General features: G+C 45.2%; 1 pseudogene; it reads right to left on the bottom strand.

Moving 5' to 3' along the window:
• Window positions 1-5,867: 5,867 nt before the first annotated feature.
• Window positions 5,868-6,772, bottom strand: LOC110149286 (vesicle transport through interaction with t-SNAREs homolog 1B pseudogene; annotated as a pseudogene).
• Window positions 6,773-19,486: the final 12,714 nt, after the last annotated feature.

Below are 19,486 nucleotides of genomic sequence, written 5' to 3' on the forward strand. Positions count from 1 at the left end.
CTAGTTGAAAAGCTCATTGACAAAGTTCCTGCTTCTAGTGTCTAAAGGCTCACTAGTTCTCTTGTGGGAATGTTAGCTGGTTAATTGGTGGGTTGGTTTAACTCCTTTCATTTGCCTCAGCCTCATTCTGATCCGTCCTCTATGTCTTTAGAGCTATGGTAATTCTCAAGTCACTTTATTTCTCATCAGTTATTCACTCTTCAGTTGGGTCAAGAGGTATGACTTCAGATTCAGGCATTTATCTTCTAGCCCTGCTGTTAAAGAGCTGTGTGGTTCTAGTCATTCCATGCTCCTTTCTGAAACTTTATTTCCCATCCTCATTTGGAAGGAAAAGATTAGACCAAATGTGTGTGAAGGACTTTTCAGCCCTAAATTTAATGCCACCTGGGAAGCCCTAGGTAAGCAGAGGATGCATTAAATTAGTATTAAATAATTGAGCCTGAGATAACTTTGAGACATCCAGTGGACATACCAAATAGGCATATAGGTCTGGACCTAAGAGGACAGCTTCAGGCTGGATGTACAGATTTTAGTCGTCTCTGACTCTTTGCAACCCATGGACTACACAGTCCATGGAATTCTCCAGGCCAGAACACTGGAGTGGGTAGTCTTTTCCTTCTCCAGGGGATCTTCCCAACACAGGGGCTGAACCCAGGTCTCCCACATTGCAGGCAGATTCTTCACCAGCTGAGCCACAAGGAAAGGCCAAGAATACTGAAGTGGGTAGCCTATCCCTTCTCCAGGGGATCTTCCCAACTCAGGAATCAAACCTGGGTCTCCTGCATTGCAGGCAGATTCTTCACCAGCTAAGCTATCAGGGAAGCCCAGATTTGGGAGTCATCAGCAAATAAATGGTGGTTGAAGACACAGAGAGTTTACCTGGAGGAGAGAACATAAGCGGGAAACAGAAGAGGGCCCAGGACTAAAGTCAAACTTTAATAGCCGGGTTGAGAAGGAAAAACTGGCAATGGAAGTGATTATGGAGGTGGAAGGAAAACCCAGAGGATGTAGTGCCAGTGAAATAAGGGGCTTATTTCATGAAGCAGGGAGTGATCAACAGCATCAACTTTTGCTGAGAGATTATCTGGGGGTGAAAGATATCCATGTGATTTAACATTGTGAAATTAACCCATGACCTTCGAGCTGCTTTGATGGAATAGTAAGAGTGGAGCCAGGCTGGAGTGGGAAGAAGCGGAACTAGGATGAACTCACAGGGAAGATGAGTGTTAAGATCTGTTACAAAATTGGTTTCTGAAGTGGAGGGGGGAGATGGAGGAGTAGATCTAGGAGGACTATGGGGTTGTGTGACATTGTTTTAAAAGAGAGAGACTCAAGCATATATTTGTTCAACACATATCTATCAGTTACCTTGTACTCAGCCCTATGTAGGCAACAGGGACGTAGCAAAGACTTAAGAAACCTTGTTCCAGTGGAATCTACTTTCTAGTGAGAAGGGACAGAGACAATCACTAAACATATAAAAGCATAACATGCCCAGTGATGATGGTGTATGAAGACAAAAAAAGTGAAGAAAGGGGATTGAAACTATCCATAGGGGGAATATTATTTTATACAATGAATGATCAAGAAAGACCTCTCTGCTGCATGGCTGCTAGATATCACACACACACAAACACACACAGATGAAGGATGCCCAGCCAAATTTGAACTGCAGATAAGCAACAAATACTTTTCAATACAAGTATTTCCAGTGCAATATTGGGGACATACTTATACTAAAAGATTATTTGTTGTTCATGCTAAGTTGCTTCAGTCGTGTTTGACTCTTAGTGACCCCGTGGACTGTAGCCTACCAGGCTCCTCTGTCCATGGGATTCTCCAGGCAAGAACACTGGAGTGGGTTGCGATTTCCTCCTCCAGGGGATCTTCCTGACCCAGGGATTGAACACACGTCTCTTAGTCTCCTGCATTGGCAGGCAGGTTCTTTACCACTAACAAATGGGAGGCCCATTCGTTTAACCTGTATTTAACCCAGCAAGCCCACTCTGGTCAGATGACATTTTCAATGTTTAATGTCAGTGGAGACTCTGGTTAAAAGAGGCCAGTTGACTATAAAGGAGAGAAGGGAAGCTGTACTGGAGAGTGGTCTGAAGCCCCTGAGGATCATGAAGGGATGGGATCCGAAGGCCAGGTGTAGGGGTGGACCCTAGACAGTGGAAGGAAGAGAGAATGTGTGCGGATGGGCAGTGGCATATAAGCACAGAGGGAGAAGAGGAAGGCCTCCTGGGTGATTCCTTCGATGTTTCTCTGGGAGTGGGATGAAAAGACGGGCTGAGAGGGGGAGGTGTGTGGCAGGGAGACGGCTTGGAGAGTGAATAGAATGGAGATACGAGAAGAGGAAGCTCTTGAGTTGGCCTGCTGGGCTGAGAGCTCTTTATGGCTGAGGCTGACTATTCATGGTCTCCATTACTCTCCCAGAGCGCCGTGAAGGTGGGAGCAGAGAAGCTCAGTCTACTCACTGACCCCCTGCTCTACCCCTCCCCAGGTTCCTGTAGGGACTACTTGCTAAATACTCACACCCAGCATCCTCGCCCTGGGGCTTCTCCAGAGAATTGGACCCATTAAGGATTTAAGCTATTTTCCTTTAGTTGGAAAGATTGCTGTCCCTGTAGAAGCTACTTTAATAGCCCTACTTAGGAAAGGCGATGAAGTTGAAGATACTCTCAAAAGAGCCATTTATGAAGCATCTAATTTTGACACACACACTCCATCTTCACAGCCTGAAGTAAACTGGAGATCTGGCAATTAACCTGCTAATTTGAACGGTATTGACAGTCAGTCAGCATAGATAACACAGTAAACTTGACTTTTGGGGGCCTGGCTTTTGTCTCAATCGTGTTTCGCTTTCTGCTTCTTATATGCTCCTTCAACGTGGCATCTTCCCGCGTTTTAGTTGCACACGGCGCATTTAAGAAAGAGGCAAGTCATTTCGAACAAGTCAAAACATATTTTACTCACTATTAGCACTTTTCATGTCATAATCATATTGTTGCCTTCTTAACAAGCATAATAATTGCTTTGCATTATTTCATTTATATGCAGAACATTTTTACAGCATGTACTTTCATGTTTCACAAACACAAGGCTGAATAGAGAGCGCCTTCCAGAATGAGAGTAACGAAGGTGAAGGTAACTTTCTCTGCTGTGGAGATTAGCTCAGCAGGCCATTGCGTGGGGCTCCTATATGAGCAAATCAAGAGCTCAGCGGGCAGCAGTGTTTAGTGACATGTCCCTTCCGCCTCTGAACACTTGAGTGCACGTGAGATCAGCATCCAGCAGGAGACATGGAAACATTCACCAATCCTGGAAAGACAGATTTAAGGCTGGGTGACAGGAGCTTGGGGCTTCCCCTGTGACTCAGTGGTCAAGAATCTGTTTGCAATGCGGGAGCCCCTGGTTTGATCCCTGGGTCAGAAAGATCCCCTGAAAGAGGGCACAGCAACCCACTTTCAGTGTTCTTGCCCGGAGGATCCCGTGGACAGAGGAACCTGTTAGGCTACAGTCCATGGGGTCACAAAGAGTCGGACACGGCTGAAGTGACTGAGCATGCATGCCCACAGGCAAGGGGGGAGTTCTGTGCAAAGAGACCCCCTCTTCCCTTCCCCCAGGCTGAGAGCAGCCTGAGAACCTTCAGAGACACACTTCAGAAGCACTCCCCGCCACCCCATATATATATATATATATTTTTTTTTTTTTTTTTTTTACTTTTTATTTTGTTTTGGGGCAAAAGAAAGTGAGGTGTTAGTCACTTTGGTCATGTCCGACTCCTTGCAACCCCATGGAATGTAGCCCACCAGACTCCTCCATCCATGGAATTTTCCAAGCAATAACACTGGAGTGGATTGCCATTTTCTCCTCCAGGGGATCTTCCCAACCCGGGGGTTGAACCTGTGTCTTCTGTATTGCAGGCAGATCCTTCACTGTGAGCCACCAGGGAGGCCCCTGTATGAGAGTATAGCTGAGACACAAACCATGTGTCGATAGTTTCATAGTGAAGCAAAAGGGACTCAGAGATACATATACATCATATACATGTACCCACTCTTCCCCAAACCCCCCTCCCATCCAGGCTGCCACATAATATTGAGCAGAGTTCCATGTGCCATACCACCTTCTCTGGATGGATTTAGATAGAAGAGGCTATCTGTAAACAACCTTTAATCAGTGACTTAGAACTAAAATAAGAGACGGGATGGGGGAGATATCAGGAGATATCAGATATTTAACTATCACTTGATAGCTAAATATGTGATATTTGGCTTTCTTGGCTTCCCTGGGTCTCGTCCTCTGTGGACCTTTCCGCAGATGCATTCTTAAGTGATGTGGAACTGGGTTTCTACCTGTTATCTGTAACCACCTCATTCACATGCAGCTTGAGGCAGAAGTCTTTCAGCATTTGTGAAGTGGGTGAAGGGACAGAGGAAAATTCTCTCCAGGTCACATGTTAGGAAATGTTGTCTCTTACATGTGAGAAAGACTGGTCCCCTGCCAGCTTTCTGGGTGTTTCTGTACAAAATCACTCTGACCGATCAAAAGCCTACGAGGGATTGCTGCCTGGTTGTGACTGGGATCTTTGTTTCTTTCACAGAGTCAGAGAATTCAGACGTGAAAGAGACCAGTGTACGCTGACCTTGTCCAATGGTCCTGAGATGTCCCACTGGCCTACACTGGTGGGTCACAATCGCCTGTGAACAAAGTGTCAGAGTTTTGCATCAGAAGGATTAAGGATTATCTCCAGGTTAATACCACATTCCCTCAATTGCATTCTGATGTGTTTTCTTCCCTGGGTGACAGAGCAAAGGTGCCGTTTCCCACAGTCTGTGTGTCTCTGTGACCGTGGGCTGTGCTTGTGAGCAGTATCTCCCATGAAGACATGGAGGAATAAAGGTTGAGAAGTTAGTCACCCTGAGCTGATGGCTGTCTCACACCCACTGGCCTACTGGTCAGGGTCAAGGCTCAGCTGCAGTGTTAGCAACACCCCTTCCAAGTACTTGGGGGGTGTGGCCTCAGAGATCTAAGGGGCAGCCTGTGGTTTTGAACTTTTACTGGAGTGGCAAGTAGCCAAGACTACTTGCCCTTGAACCTCTGTCTTTCAGCCCTTGGACAAGAAAAATGATTGCATTGGTTTTGAGGGGGATTACAAGCTGTATATCCCAACTCTGTCTTTTGGAGAAGGTCCCATTAAATGTCACTGCTTACCCTCAGACCTGAAAGTGTGTTAGCCTATCAGTCATGTCTGATTCTTTGCAATCCCATGGACTGTAGCCCACCAAGCTCCTCTGTCCATGGGGATTCTCCAGACAAGGATTCTGGAGTGGGGTGCCACTCCCTTCTCCAGGGGATCCTTCCAACCCAGGGATCAAACCCAGGTCTCCCACATTGCAGGCAGGTTTCTTTACCATCTGAGCCACCAGGGGAGTGCCTAAGACATGAAAATAAGGCAATTCTGTTTTGTGCCATCTCTTGTGTTGCACAGACAAAGTGAAGTGGAGAATGGTCCAGTTAATCTACGTTAATAAACACATATAAGGAACTTGGAAAATTAAAGTCAAGACTCACGTGTTCCTCTTAAAAGCAGGCTTGCTTTTAAGAATATTACTGCTCCATTTTATTTTTAATTTGTGGATAGCATATCAGAGATAGACTATTCAGCTTCTGCTTTCTTAGTAAAAATTCCAATTCTGTCCTTTGACAGAAAAGACTTGCTATTACTCCACTGCTAGTTCAGGGAGAATTTAAAACAAACATAACAGACATATATACAAAACAAAGAAACAGAAGCTCATCTTTATTCTGTGTATCAGAGCACATCAGTAACCTTTTTTCCCCACATTTGACTTTATAGCTTTTTTTTTTTTTTTTACCTTGGTATATCATACTGGTCTTATTGCTGTTCCTTCACATATCAGTGGTTTTCCGTCTTCCTCCCTCCACCCACAGTCTGGCTACACAGTGCCTTCTTGAACCGCTAATTCACAGCAGCAATAAGATTTTTTCCACACCTCTAACGCCATTCATTCACAAAGTCACAGTTCTGGTCCACAAACCCTTCCCTGTAGGAGGTTCAATGCCTGCGAAAGAATTTGTAATAAACCAGGCCTCCCAGAATGGCTAGCTCCAGTAAGATGACGATGGAAAGCAGCAGCTTGTTGGTTGTCACTTTTCTGGACATTGAGCGGAGAATCTTCCGACTTTTGCTCAAGTTTTCACTTGTATTTACCAGTCTACTCTTGGTACGTTCCAACTGGTCACGTTGCTCCCCCAGCTCTTCTATGATTTCTGAGCCAATCTGGTCAGTCTCTGCAGTAATAGCATGAGAACGCTCAATACTCTGGGTGGCCCGGTTCAGGCTGCCAGTACCTTGCAGAAGCAATGTCCTTTGAGACTGTAGCCGATTCATATGCTCATTCTCCACAGTGTATGTACCGTATTTCATGTCTCCTCGGGCCCCAGGAGTGGCTGTCAAAGGTGGACTTCTCACTTCCCGATGGAGTTTAGCAAGGTCCTTCCGATAGGTTCGAAGCTTAGACATCATAGGGTTACGTAACGTAGTTCCTCTTCCATTTCTGCCAGCGTTTCATTTGCTTCCTGTTGCTTTTCTTCGAAGTCTCTGATCAACTTCTTCTTCTCTTCTGTCCCTGCCATCCCCAGGAGCAGCTCCGGCACCCCTCGTAGGTCTTCATGGAGGCCGTGGAAGATCTTGTGCAGTTTCTCGAAATGCTCCGAGGAGGCGGTGGAGATGGCCATGGCACAGGCCGCTTTCGAGCAGCAGGCGCTGCAATTCTGGGCCCAGGGCCCGTTCCTACTCCGTCATCAGCCCCCCAGCCCCGCAGGCATCACGGCGACCGCCATCACTCGACTTTATAGTTTTTAACCTTCAATGCTGATTTACTTATAAGAACAAGGTATGGGATTTAAATAATCTACTTTAGAATATAAATTATCAGCTGAATAATTAGAGGTTACTCATTGGATAAAAATGAGTTTTCCCCTTTGAGAGAACCCATTATATGTTGCCTTGTACATTCAGCTATCAACAGTTCCTTCTAAATCCATGCAATAAATCAGTTTTCAAATGATAATGGTGACTGCCTTGCAGGAGGCATAATACTTCTTTCTCTGTATATCTACGGAGTGTTAAATACATTGAGAGTTTAGTGGTTAAAACCAGTGTAGTTAGGTCATTTATATTTGGTCAATAATGAAAAGAATCCACTATATTTAAACCAAGCCTTACAAAACACTTCTCATGTATTATTTCCCTTGCATTTTACAAAAGACTATAGAAAAAGGAATTGCTAAACAAATTATGTAACGTCCAGCCAATGGAGCATTTTGCAACCATTAAAATAGGATCGGTATGAAATGGGATGATACCACACTTTTGAGTAAAGGAATCAATTACAGAACAACATATACAGCATGATTCCGTTTTCATTAAAAATTGTAATGTGTGGCTTTTACATACATCTAAGTAAATATATATTATGTCTGGGTATGGGCCTAGAAACTGTGCCTCGAGCTCTGGGGTGATCCTGAAGGGGAGGAGAAGGAGACACTGCCACTTGCCCTTCAGAAAGCACCGGCCTCCTTCATGGCTCAGATGCTAAGTGACCCACCTGCCGATGTAGGGACTGGGTTTGATCCCTGGGTCAGGAAGATCCCCCGGAGAAGGTCATGGCAACCCACTCCAGTACTCTGGCCTGGAGAACTCCACGGACAGAGGAGCCTGGCAGGCTGCAGTCCATGGGGTCCCAAAGAGTTGGATATGACTGAGCGGCTAACATTTTCACTTTCAGAAAGCACAAAGTATGGGTATTTAACCATTTTCTGTCTTTCTGCATTGTCACATGCAAAACTTTCCAAAAATGTTGTCTTCATTTTGAGGATGAAAAAGCAAGGCTCAGATTTTAAATGATTCTTGCAAAGTCAGGCCACTCACTCTTCAAACCCAGGCCTCCCAGTTTGATTCTGCAGCAGAGGCTCTGGCTCCCGTATGCCCAGAAGAGCGTCTGAACTGCTGGCTAGGTGGGGAAAGACCTGCAAGCTTCCAGCTCTACCATTCGGTGTTCCTTCGTCAGACTTCTTGTCTCCAGCAACCAAGCGTTAGCCTAGTTAGCATATAAAAATATAAAGTAGAAGCCGCTAACTGCCTGTATTTTCTTTTGGGAAGAAGGCCGCCTACTTGAGTGTGTCCGGATGGAAATCCGGAAATTTGTGTTCCTACCCAAGTCGTATGTGTGGGGCGAACCCCCGATCACTGTATCTCAGTTTCCTCACCTGTGAAAATATTGTGCTGACCTACTTTCCCGGGATCCCTGGGTGGGCCACTTCATGATTTAAAACTGCTTTGAAAATACAAAGCTCCATTGAAATTGTTTGTCAAGGGTTCCTCCTGGCTTACACCTTCCTTCCTTCTCATGCCCTTCTCTGGCATCTGAGCCCTCTAGACTGGGTGTTTTTCTAATCACAAAGCCTACAAAATTAAGCAGTAATTTTCGAGTCAGAAATATGTCTTCCAGTATTTGGTTCAAATGAGAACGGTGTCATTCTTTCTCTTAAACCTGAATAAAAGCTCTGTGTGTGTGCATGTGTGTGTGTGTGTGTGTGTGTGTGTGTGTGTGTGTGTGTACCTACTTAACACAATCAAGCAGAAGCTCATTCGATCTGGAGGCAGCTTGCAATGCTTGCATCATGAGGGCAGGTCTCTGGCTTCATGTGGCGTTGTGAGGCTTACCATCACCGGGACAGTAGGATTCAGTGGTACAGACAGAAGAGGGGAGGCAGAAACTGTTTTCGCTTCTCTCTCCCCTCACTCAATTTTTTAAAAATTGATTTATTTTTAACTGGAGGATAATTGCTTTACAGTATTATGTTGGCTTCCACCATACATCAACATGAATCAGCCATTGGTGTACATCTGTCTCCTCCCTCTTGGACCTCCCTCCCATCTCCTATCCCATCCTAGGTTGTCACAGAGCACCAGGTCTGAGCTCCCTGCATCATACAGCAAATTCCCACTGGCTGTGTATTTCACACATGGTAGTTTATATGTTTCCATGCTACTTCCTTAATTCCTCCCATCCTCTCCTTCCCCCACTGTGTCCACGAGTCTGTTCTCTAGGTCTGTGTCTCCACTGACAGATGAATGGATAAAGAAGTTGTGGTACATATACATGTGGTACTAGGTTGGGAGTAACATATTATTCATTCACTTTTGCTACCTGTTCTGTGACTGCCCTCACCCCATGGGGAAGTGGTGACAAAGGGTCAATAAAGCACCATGGAAATAAAAAGAAGAAAAAGAGAGCGGGGAAGGGAAACCAAGACTTTACAGGAGCTGCTTTCAACAACTCAAATACTGTTGAGTGAAAGTTAAAGTCTCCACCAAGAACAGAGTGCCTCCTCCTTCCACCCCACCTCTCACCCTGAGGGGGCCACGGGACGCCGAGCAGGAGATGTGGGTGGTCACAGTACAGGTCTGCCCTGGGAAACACTTACAGCTGGCTATGACACAGACCTGGGGAATGCCAGCCCTCTAAGTTACAGCTGGAATCCCTTCAATCACTCTCTCTTCTTTTATATTTGAATATTTCTGACATTTTCTCAGTGTTAATCCTGAGTTTGGGGTTGGTAAAGATGCCTTTTCCAAATACATCATTCTTTCCTTGGGCCATCAACATCCTGTCACTGTCCCAAGACCTACACCTGTGTACAGCGGGCAACTCAGAAGGGTGAATAAAACCAGTTTCCCATGCTATGTATCAGCTCTTCTGCGATTCTGGGATTCTGTCTCCAGACTCCTGTCAGCTGACTTGGGCAATGGGCATGCTTTTGGTTTAGAGGGGTTTCCTTGGTTCATGATCATCCTTAATACATTGATGAAACCCCCACAAAACCCACTTTAAGAAAAAGAGAACAGATTCTTTTCCTCTCCGATACACTCTCAGATTCAGGTTGTGTTCTCTTCGATTTTTGAGGGAGAAAGGAATCTCTGTGCATTTCTTGCCCAGTCACCCAGTGGGTTTCCAAAATGCCTCCCCAGCTTCTCCACGAGGTGGGCCCCCCAGTCTCCGGCTGAAGCCTTCCGGGGACTGGCAGCTCTTTGCTTCTCGGAACAGCTCTGATGGAAAGGCCTCTGCCACATGGAGTGGGGGCCACGGTGGCTTGGGCACAGGCCCACCCTGGAGTTCTCTCCTGGAACTGTGGAGAATAAACCTAGTCTCTTGAAGATGACCCTCACATGCCTCCTCCATCTCGCGAGCTCTTGTCAAGTCTTTCTCCTCTGACTGAACGGTCTTGCCTCCTTTCTTCCGATGAACAGCCGCCTGGCTGCTGCAGGTGTCATGGCCTGTGGGACAGAGATGAAGCCCTCTGGGCCCTAGAACGCAATCAGGGCTGTGGATGGAAGAAATGTGAGCATCCACGCCTTCTCTCCTTTGCACCCGAGGAGCCCACACCCAGCGCTTCTGCTGAGGGAGGGCACTCAGGGCGTGTGCCCCCCTTCCTTCCCTCCATCCGAATATGCCCCGAGGGGCAGGCTGACCGCCTCACACCTGCTCCCTCTCTGAGGCCTGAGCAAGGGCGAGGCTGGGCATCAGGGGCTGACGGGCACAGTCCCTTCATGATATCCTCAAGGAATCAACTCAATCTTTGGGTCACGCCACTCAGGTTTAAAATTGCAGGGAGGCAAAGTTTGATTGTGCAGCAGTAGGCAGGCCACCTTGGTTGACACAAGGACTCTGCTGGACTTGGGGGACATCATGCTGTATTTCCTAGAGCAGGGAGAGTGAATTCCCAGTGGGCCTAATAGCTGTCTATTAGTATAGGTGACATCATTTCTGTTTTATTTTTTCCAGCTTCAAGTGCACTTTATTTCACATTGAATAAAATACAAAATAATGTACCACAAGCAATCATTTTGCTGGTTAAATAGTCAAATTACACAATTAAATGGACTGAAGTTATGACTAATTATAAGCATAATGATGAGAACACAGATTGAGGAAGCCCAGACGAATGTGACATAATGTCTGTTTTACAGATTAGGAAACAGCAACTCAGAGAAGCCGTGCAGATCTCCCCAGGTCACACAGGAAATAAGTGGCGGGGCCAGGGTTTCAACCTAGACCCTTGGGACTCTATAAAGCCCAGGTGCCTCCCATTCCTCCTCGCTGCCTGTTTGCCTGACCTGCGTATGGATATTGATATTTGGAGTCGAGCTATGACTAGTAGGAGAAGAAGGGGACGACAGAGGATGAGGTGGTTGGACGGCATCACTGACTCAATGGACGTGAGTTGGAGCAAACTCTGGGAGAGAGCGGAGGACAGGGAAGCCTGGCATGCTGCAGTCCATGGGGTCGCAGAGTCAGACACGACTTAGCAAGTGAACAGCAAATGCCTGGTAGGCAGAAACCCTGCTGTCAGTCCTATATCTGGGTCATCCTCCTCGGTTCCCATCCCAGTTCTTCGGGGACAGCTCCAGAAACATCTTTCTGTCCCTTAGCAAGAGCCTGTTTTGCGTGAGCAAGTAGCCATGTTCTGCTTGCCCTAATAGGAGACGAGAGAAAGCCAACCACAGCCCTTCCCTCCAGTTTCTCCCATGTTTTGCCCTTAGGACCAACAACACACAGTGCTCCTTTCTCTACGTGCTGACCTTCTAAATATTTGAAAAGAGCTATCTGTCCCACCCAGATCTTCTCTTCACAAAGCTAAATGTTCCCATTCCTTTAATGATTCCTCATACTGCCATCCCATATGACCACATGGGGATAATTTCCATATGTCGGCTAATTCTCCAGAACTTACATCAGATGAGAATCTGGCTCTGTATGAAAAGAAACTATTTCCTCTTGCTTTCTCTTTCTGATTCATTAGATTTCACATAAACCTTTCTGATGACTACCTGCTGTTTTCCAATTCAGCTGCAACCCGGTATGACTCACTAGGCAAAATTCTTATTCTTCGGTCTTCGTTTATCATTTCCCACCAACCCAGAGCCCGCAAAATCACCCTTCAGAAGCGCTAGCCCATGGGCAATGTATGTCCACTGAAAATGCCGGGTTCTGATTCAGGGCCATGTTTCAGTTTATATATAGTCATATGACTTATTAAAATCAAGGTTTTTGTTCAATGTAAATAATTTTAAGTTTGAACAGCTGTAATCACATCCTCCAAAGAAAATACCCTGGAAGTTGGCTGAGGGTGTTGCATGCCAGATTCTCCCCCTCAAATCTCTTTAATTGTCCTTTCCATTTTTCAAAAAAGAAACTAGAGATTTGAAAATTGTTTGAGGTTTTGAGCATTTACAGGGCATTTCCTCACAAAGACATTAGTTGTGCTGTTTCTGAAACAAAGTGTCTGATTATATAAATAGTCGTGGGACCTCCAAGTTTGAGCTGGAAGGAAGGGAAAAGGAGACTTGCAAATGGAGGGAAAGAAGCTTAGCGTTTTTCTGGTCTGAATCTTATAGCTAGGCAGCTTGGAAGACTGGCGCAGGCATGTTGTAGAATTAAATAAATAAATGAAGAGTTGGACTGAGTGACTCCATATCCTAGGCTCAGCCTGTGATCAAATCAAATATTCCCACCCTTTTACTCTTCAAACCATGATTCAAAATTCACCATTTCCATCTGCTTGTTGTAGAAAATGAGCTGAACTCAAGCAGCAGCACTTATTATCAGTTCTGCAATCAGTGAACTATGTATCTTTTTTAAAAGTATCTTTTAAAAAATTATTTATTTATTTGGCTGTGTGAGGTCTTAGTTGCAGCATACAAGATCTGCATTCTTCATGCAAGCTTAGTTGTGGCGTGTGGGATCTAGTTCCCTGAGCAGGGATTGAACCGGAGCAGAGAGTCTTAGCCACTGGACGACCAGGGAGGCCCCTGAACTATGTATCTTTGAACAACTTGCTACATAATTTTGAAGACCTTTTCCATAGAACCGTTGGTCAGGAACCATCTCTCTGGAGAGATGATATTTAAAGATGAGTCTGTGGTAAGTGGAAGGAGCTGTTTCTATTGCTGTATGGTGTTATTTCACCTTGAACAAAGAGAGAGTGTGTTTCTGTGCTTCATTGGCCTTAGTATATGCAGGCTGCGGAATGAATGGCTAAACCAAGCTGGTAGCTTCTGTGGTCACTGGTCATCAGGTTTACGGAATGCAGAACCCTAGAACTAGAAGACTCATTAGGAATCATCTAGTGCAAACCTTAGTCTATTGCAAAATTTACCTCTACAACAGCTCTGAGCAGTGGCATTTAAGGCAGTGGCTACTTCAGTACATAAGGGTAGGGTGCCTGCCGCCTTCCAATACAGATCGTTCTATCCTGAGATGATTCTAAACATTATACCCTTTCTGTATTTAACTGAAACCTACCACCTCTTGGTGAGGGTTATTCTCCTAGAGCCACAGAGAATGATACCTGCACTGTCCCTGAACTTTCCAATTTCTTTCAACTGTTCTTTATATTAATTACTTCCCAGACTCCTGGTTTCCTTGGTCACCTTTTCACTGTGCATAATTTGAATCCGGTCCTCCTGCTGTGTCAGAGAAGGTGATGGCACCCCACTCCAGTACTCTTGCCTGGAAAATCTCAGGGACGGAGGAGCCTGGTAGGCTGCGGTCCATGGGGGTCGTGAAGAGTCGGACACGACTGAGCGACTTCACTTCCATGCATTGGAGAAGGAAATGGCAACCCACTCCAGTGTCCTTGCCTGGAGAATCCCAGGGACGGGGGAGCCTGGTGGGCTGCCGTCTATGGGGTCGCACAGAGTCGGACACGACGGAAGCGACTCAGCAGCAGCAGCAGCAGCCCCTGCTGTGTGAGCATCCCAGATATGTAGAAGTCTAGAGTAGAAGCTCTATGAGGGCCAAGGCTGTGTTTGTTTGTTTCTTAGCAGCTAGTAATGCCTGAAATGTTGTGGGTACTCAAAGAATATTTTCTGAATGAATGACTCCGACCCTTTCTTTAGTTGCCTTGTATAGAACTCCAAAGAATGTCGCAAGTCTGCTCTCCTCCTAAGAGGGTGGGAAATTATAGGCTTTGTGTTTAATTTGAATAAAGAGACCATCTCTTTCTCACAGGCAGAACCAGGTTAGACTTGCTGAAAGGCTGATAACATACGCTTTAAAATGTTAAGCTATGTGGAAACATCATTACTAGAGAATAACTTAGACGTTGGCAACTTTGACTCAACATGTGTCGTACCGATGCTTTTCAATACCTTTGTGATTCGTACAGTTTTCTAGGCTCTTTTGATTAACAAGAGAAAAACTTATAAATCCGCAGGAAGAGGAACTGTGGAGTTTGGCCTTACTCAGAGTAAGTAATCACCTGATCTCTGCAGAAGGTCGCCCCTGGCACTTGGCTACAGAGCAGAACAGATAGCTCACTACTGACTTCATTGTGCACCCCTCGAAGTGATTTCAGGGATGAGTGGGTGTCTGAGGGACTCAAATGGAGTAAAACACAGCTGTCAAATTCATTGATGTTCACTTAAAAGTCCCGTGATTTCCTCTCAACATTCCCAGCCCCATGGACAGACTGTCTCGTCCGTGACCAGAGAAGACCCAGGTCTCCTCTCCGCCATGGCCAAAGGCGGTGTATGGCTTCCCTCTCTGGGAAGTGCTGTGATCTGCAGGCATCTCCATCTGAGGAAGAGAGAACAGTCTACTAATGGGACTTCTTATCCTTCCATAAAACCACTTCCAGGTTTAGCGGAATTGAGTTAATGCGAGCACATTTTTCTGTGTCTCTCAGTGAGCTGTGTGTGTGTGTGCGTGCACGCGTGTGTGTGTCTGTATAGACGTGTACTTTGCTTCGTTTGGATGCTCTCACAAACAGCCAGGAGACTGCAGAGGGCATGGCCAATCAGTCCTCTAGTTCCTGGCCAGGAACCACAAGCTGCTGGAAATCAGTTTTAAAAGCTTTTTTGGCCCCTCACAGTATCATTAAGCTGAACTTAACAAGGACTGAGTGGGGGAAAGGAGGCAGCATGCTTTCCAAGGAAACTAGCCTGAAACTATGTAGAGACATGGTATCTACAAATTCTGGAAAAAGGAAGGAAAAGAGAGTTCTCAATATCTTCTTCTCTTCCTAAGGTTTGAAATAACCCTTAAAGCCAATATAATTACAGCATTTATTTCTAATTAGCATCTTTTTTGTCAGCCCTCTCCCACCTCGACCTCAGCTATCGTCTGCAGCTAAAAACCACCTCGTTTAAACTAAAAAAATAAAAGGTGTTTCCGTAGTGGTTCATTAGTAAGGAATCTGCCTGCTAATGCAGGTAACACAGGTTCGATCCCTGGTCTGGGAAGATTCCGCATACTATGGAGAGACAAAGGCTGTGTGCAAAAAAAAAAAAAAAAAAAAAGACTCATGGTCATATATGATTCTAGTTTTTTAGCAAAGACCTACAGTTTATTATAGAAAAAAATAAATGACTAACAACGAAATCTGTTCTTTACTTGGTGATCCTGGGCTGACTTTTTCTCAGATGACTTCCACTTGTTTTCACTGGAAAGCAATACCTATTGAGGAACAGGATTCTGTCTGGAAAGAAATGATAACAAGTCACAGAAAAGATTTAATGTCCACCAACAAGGTTTTCATTTTTCCCAAACTTCCTAGACCAAAACCTCTCTAGACTCTGTGTCTCTGACTCCCACAGAAAGACTTCACTAAGGGCTCTCCTTGGCTATCTTCCTTCAAGTTCCTGCTTTTCCTAAGGCTCTTGGTTGGAATTGTCCCCTGCTAAGTTCTAGCAGTCTGACTCACCCTAGGGACTGGAGTGGAAGGGCCTCCTACACTGTGAAGTTCAAGGCTTCTGTAAAAGAAGGTCAGACAGCATAACCACAACTGGGGTTAAATAGAGGCCCAGGGGAAGAGGCAACATAATTCTGGGGCCAACTCCCAGGTTTTACTGAGGACTTGTTGATTTTAGTTTTCTTTTCTGCTTTTATTCAGATAAAAGGTTCAGTGTAAGGTGTTTATATGTGACTTCTTGACCTCCCAAGTGATTACTGAAAAGTATGCAGTGGGACGACTTTAATCCCAAGCTATCTCTCTAGCATCACATCTTACAATTTTTGGTGCGGAAAGCTGAAGATGCCATTGTCATGTTATTTACTTGTTTATGGTTCTGTCTCTCCTGCTCAGCAGGAAACTTTATCAAAGGCAAGAACTCTGTCCTTTGTGTCTTTTTTTTTTTAATCCCCAAAGCCTTGTTTAATGCCTGGTACATAGCCAATAAGTATTTGCTGAATTAATCCATGAAGGTAAATTGAAAGGATGCCATCGACTTTAATTGTTATTACTGGCAAGACCTTCTGTGGGCAAATAAATGCCTCCACTATGGCTCTGGTAACTACTGTGTCTTTTGAGGCCCAGTGTTAAGCCCTGTTTCCATTTTTCCTCCCAAGCATGGAGGCTGAGAAAGCTCAGCTTGATTTCCAGGATTGGACCACGCTGAGTGCAGACCCCAGTTCCATAATCCATTTCCTTCTGAGGCTGTTGGCATCTTTCGAGTTAGGAAGTAACATCTGCTTCAGTGAGCTGATTACCAATGAGGAAAAAAAAAGAAGCAAAGGCCAGCGTTAGGTGGGGTCTGGCTTTGCTTCAAAGCCAGCATATGGCTTGTATCTTAATGAGAGAGTTTACATATTCAGGAAGGATACATCTGAAGGGCAAATTAACTGGTTCAAGACCAATGCAATGTTGTTGACTAGCTTGCTCTAAGTCAATGGCTCACTGTCTAGTAAAAGCTGCCCGTTCAGTTCTCACTGTTTCACTCGGGCTGGGGCCCTGTTTGCCTCAAGCCAGGATAACGACACTGATTCCTCCTGTGACCTACCCCTGCTGGGGGTCTCCACACCAAATCCTATTCCATACACTAGAATGTTAATATCCCTAAAACACCATCTTCAATTGCTTAAAAGCTTGTTTTCTGGCATTCAAGTATATCCATGGAGCTCTGGTCTTAATCCGTATTTTCATTCTACCCCTCAACGGACTTCCCACCCAACGCTCCATCCCGCCAGCCTGGTCCACTCACTCACGCCTGGTCTCCTGACTCTTTGCTGCCCTGCTTGTTGGTCCTATCAGTCTACAAGTCCTGCCCACCTGTCCAGGTTCGCTTTCAGCTTCATCTGTTCCACAAAGCCTGTCATCGTTCAAGCCCTCGGCAAAACATCCTCTGAACATGTATGGAACTATTGGATGCTGGGAAGGGACTAACGTGTACTGTAGTTTTTAAACACTCTTTATTTGTTTTTGGTTTCCCTCGGTCTCTGTTGCTCCACGAGAGCCTTCCCTAGTTGTGGCGAGTGGTGGCCGCTCTTTGCTGCCGGGCACGGGCTTCCCGGTGCGGTGGCTTCCCTTGCTGCGGAGCGTGGGCTCTGCGGCCCACAAGCTCAGTAGTTGAGGTGTGCGGCTCTAGTGGGCTTCCGTGGTTGCGGCTTGGGCAGCGTGTGGGCTTCAGTAGCTACGGCACATGGGCTTACTTGCTTCATGATATGTGGAATCTTCCCAGACCAGGGATTGAACGCACGTCCACTGCGTTGGCAGGTGGATCCTTATCCACTGTGCCACCAGGGAAGTCCTAATGTGTACTATATTCTAAGTATCCTTGGATTCAAATGTATTCAGTGGCATAGAGCATAGTTTCTTTGAAATCTCAGTGTTGGCTCAGTCCCATGTGGAGAACTTCTGTGGTACAGAGACCAGAGACTCAATCTAATGAGGTAAAACCAGTATCCACTTCATCCCCTTCGTCCCTTCCTATCACTGTCATGTTTAATCTCAGAGTTATGTCTTGAGGATAAGTAGTATCAGTCAGAGAAATGTGTTAGTCTTAGGAGGACTCCCTCTGAAGAATTGGAAGATCTAGATGAAAAGAATCTGCCGTTTGAGTGGTGATAGCTTGCAGTGGGACCAGCTCGAGTGGTAGCTTGAGTGGTTTGGATATAGGGCATGGTGGCAGAATGCAGCTGAGATCCCCAAGGGGAAATGGGTAGGAATGGATGAAGGAGAGGATCCCAAGGCAAAGGATGTGTCCAGTCATCCATGCCAGTCAGCACAGTGGAAGGTGGCTTGATGAGAACGATACTGGCAACAAGAGTCGGTCCTATCCTTCGGACTCTATGGATTTCTGGCAACTATGCGTAAGACTGGATTATTTCTGGTGGTGTACTGATCATGTACCAATTTTCCGGGGATGTGGAAGGTAAGAGCTGGGATATTCCAACTCGTAAGGCACTAGATCTGAGGGCTCTACCTCAGAGATTCTCCTATGGAAAACAGGAGGAAGAGGCCGTGGTGATGGTAGTGGTGAGATGAATATAACATTGAGAGAAAATCAGTTGACTGGTTCATGGCGCCATAACGGAAGAGAAAACCATTTATCTGATGGCAGTTGCATACATTTCGGTGGAAATGCCTAGAAGAAAATGACTTCTAAAGTGCTAAACTTAATATCTAATCCTTGCCACTTATTCCGTAAGTGATCTTGGCTCTCATAAGGTAAGATCTTGTTTTTCAAAGATATGTTTTTCATACTTTTTGATGGTTACCTGTACTAAAAAATATCCCCCACAGGCTTATGTTTCACGCGGGGAAAACCAAACATTACGAAGAATAAGGCCAGTGCATTTTGGTATTTTCTAATCTGGTAAAGTCTTTTTAAGTGGAAAAAAAAATGCAGGTGAAGACTTACTAAACTGGCTTCATGACTCACTAATGAGAAAGCTATGTCAGAGCAATTAAGCATGGCTGACACAAGACCATAAGACAAGAGTGGAGAGAGACCCAGAAACCTAGTTCTGAGTATGTTCTAATGGATCGTCAGGGGTGGTATTGGGAGAAATTAAAAGGCTTCTTATACTGCTTAAAATACATCCTTAGTTGTTTAATCCTTTAGGTACAGGCAAAACTCCTTAAGAAACCACACAAGGATGGAAGGAGTGCTTAGAGATATGGGGGGTAACCTTGAATCTGAGAGTCTACACCTCATTCCACAGTGGTTCTTGGAGGGAGAAAAGATGTTCACAGCAAACCAAATCTGACTATGAAGGCAGGACTGTGTCTTCTATTCCTTTCTGTACCCAATATAGGGCTTTTCATGAAGAAAGTACACAATAAAACACTGGTTCACATGTTTAGAGACTAATCAATCCTAAAACAGTGACTTTCAACTTTTGAAGTGTATTCTTCCTTTTAATAAGCACTCTCAAATCTCTCATCATATACCCCAGACTCTGATCCTAGACTTTCTCTTACTTACCACTCCGTTGTTGCTTACTTAAAGATTAATAGAAGATGAAAGAAGCATTTGTGAAAAACTATTAAGCTTCAAGCATATAGTATATTAATGTCATTTAAATTGTGTAGCAATTTTATGAGATAGATATTGTTCCCCCATTTTCGATGAACAAACTGGAACCCCATGGGATAAGAAGAATTTGAT

The sequence above is a fragment of the Odocoileus virginianus genome, chromosome 1 (assembly GCF_023699985.2).
Source record: "Odocoileus virginianus isolate 20LAN1187 ecotype Illinois chromosome 1, Ovbor_1.2, whole genome shotgun sequence".
Classification (NCBI taxonomy): Eukaryota; Metazoa; Chordata; class Mammalia; order Artiodactyla; family Cervidae; genus Odocoileus; species Odocoileus virginianus.